The sequence below is a fragment of the Eurypyga helias genome, unplaced genomic scaffold (genome assembly GCF_000690775.1).
Source record: "Eurypyga helias isolate BGI_N326 unplaced genomic scaffold, ASM69077v1 scaffold14064, whole genome shotgun sequence".
Lineage (NCBI taxonomy): Eukaryota > Metazoa > Chordata > Aves > Eurypygiformes > Eurypygidae > Eurypyga > Eurypyga helias.
The window spans coordinates 84,844-87,343 of record NW_010245774.1 but is presented as its reverse complement, the minus strand read 5'-3'; positions in this window follow the sequence as shown (position 1 = coordinate 87,343).

The following is a 2,500-nucleotide window of genomic DNA, read 5'->3' as shown; positions in this document are numbered from 1 at the left end:
ATGAAGGTTTATATGTCATTGCTAGTTTCCTGAGTATCCAGGGAGTGATTGACTGCATTCACATTCCCACTGTGGCACCAGCAGATAATGAGATGTATAGGAGCAGGAAGCCTTCCCACAGCATGAACATGCAGGTAGTGTATGGTGCCAGGAACATTATTACTAATGTCCATGCCAAATATCCTGGATCCTCACAAAATGCTTTCATATTTCAATACTGAGCTAGATAGTGAAATTATGGTTGCCTAGATATGGACAGCTGCTTTGGTAAGTATGTTGTAATTTGCAGATTAAATATTTTTTATATAACTGATAATGGCTTATTAAACAGCTTACCATTTCATTAACATATATTCATTGATGTTGCAGGTGATAGCGGCTTTTCTTTGAAGAATGATTTTATTTGTCTTTTTTTTTTTTTTTAAGGAATCTGCCAAATTTTAGGGCAGATAAATAGAGTGTAGTGAAGTACCTGGTTGGAAGGACTACTAGAAATTGTTTGGAAATGAATTATTTTTCTCTCACGTGCATCATGGTACATTGAAAGATTTTACCTTTGGCACTACTTCAGATTTCAAAAAGCCAGCGGACAAGTCGGGTGTAGCCCGTAAATGGGGTGTGGTGGGCTTTGAACAGAATAGGAGATGGACACGTGGTTGCAGCAGTGTCTCAGAGGAGTAGGTGAGGAGAGGAAATGAAGTCTGTCTGTGTAGAAAAACTCTGTGTTTCCTCCTGTGAAAAATGACCATTTTATTGGGGGAGGATCACCATATACTGTAGAAATTTTGGAGCGAGAGGAAGAATTACAAAGGCGTCAGCTGTAACAAAGCAGAGCGCAGATTGCTCAATGAGCCAGTTGGGAGATACCTTTGATGATGAGGCAGGGTTTGGTGCCTGCACACGAATCTGTGTTGATTTAACTAAAGCCCTGTTTTTAAACCAGTTCAACTCTGGCTGTTTTCACAGCAACATAGTACAGCTTGCATTGTGTTAAATCAAAACAGGGCATTCTTGTACCGAAATAAGGTTGGCTTTTGCTGCAATCTAGCTGTAACTGGTTAGAAATAAATCTTAGCTGGGGAAGTGCAGATGGATGTGCATTCGGATCTGAGGAAATGGTCCCTTTGCCTTTAAAAAGGCTGAGCAGGTAAACAGGAAAGGAGTGACTTTGTGGAATAGGGTTAAACCGTGCAGTTTGTCCATCCTTGGCTGAGGGAAGAGCCGCAGAACTGGCCGAGGGAGTAAGTACCTTGTGAGGATGCTTCTCAGTTGGCCTCAGCAGTTTGTATCTGGGAGTAGCCATCGTTGTGCCACTTTGCTTTCTTCAATGTAACCGATGAGCTGCTTTTCCAAGAGGTGCTTTCCTTTTCAGCCATGCCCTCTGTATTTAAACTTACAACACTCCCCCATACCAAGGAGGGAAGTCTCCATGCACCAAGGCCAGCTCTTTCCTTTGGGATCACCGTGGCATTTTTCACTTACCTGCCTCTCAAAAGAGGGTCAGACACCCCTGTCATGGAGAAAAAAAAAAAAAGTCCTGGGAGTGTTTGGACATGAATGCCTGCTCACAAGGTATTGGTGGGGCTTGTGGTGCAATTTTCGGTCTCTGTTGAGGGCCGCCCTTAGAGATGCAACCCTAGAAATAAAATAAATTGTGTGCTTTTTGACTGTACACTAAAAGAGATAAAAGGGATAATACTGATAAAAACCAAAGACTCTTGTTTCCACATGTTTAATGTTTCTTGCTGAGTGTGGCATGGAGTTAACTTCCAGGAGGTTTTCTGTATAAAAGCAAGCTACATCCTTGGTTGGTTTGGAAAGGAGGAATAGGTGTGGATTGTCCGGGTGACTCTACAGCAGTGCTTGCTTAGTACCTAATCTGGCTCCCATCTTTGCTGAGGATTTCTGGGCAGTAAATACTCAAACGGGAGAAATTAAGGGTATGTTCATCTTTCCTCTTTTTGGCATGTATCACTAAGAAGCTAAACTTGATAATAATGATGTCTACTTGAAGGAATTGTGCAATGTTGACGGCACAGTTTTGCGATGCATTAGAAGAGTAACGTACACGACTGCAAGAGGAAACCTTGCTAAAATGTACTTGAATTTTCTTAAGTGTTACCATCTGCTTTCTTTGTAGTATTCTTAATTTTGTGAGAAAAAGATCTAGGTGTTTTCCATCTTCCAAAAATGCCTTACAAATCCAATTCTTTATTTTTGTTTCTGATATTCCTTTGTCGATGCTTCTGTCTGATACCAAGATCTCTTGAGTTTTTCTCTGTAACCATGTCCAAGGAGGGCCTAGTAGTTTTCAGTTGCTCTCTTTGTAGGGATCCGTCTTCAGGGAACTGTGGGGTTTTGGCCTTTTTCAAGCAACTCCCAACTTTGATATATTTTCCCCATTTTCCTTATTGTGAAAATTTTCTAGGCTACCAGAGAGGCTCCATTTTGTCCAGGTTGCTTTTTTGGTGAGGAGAGAAAGTATATTGCGAAGACGGCA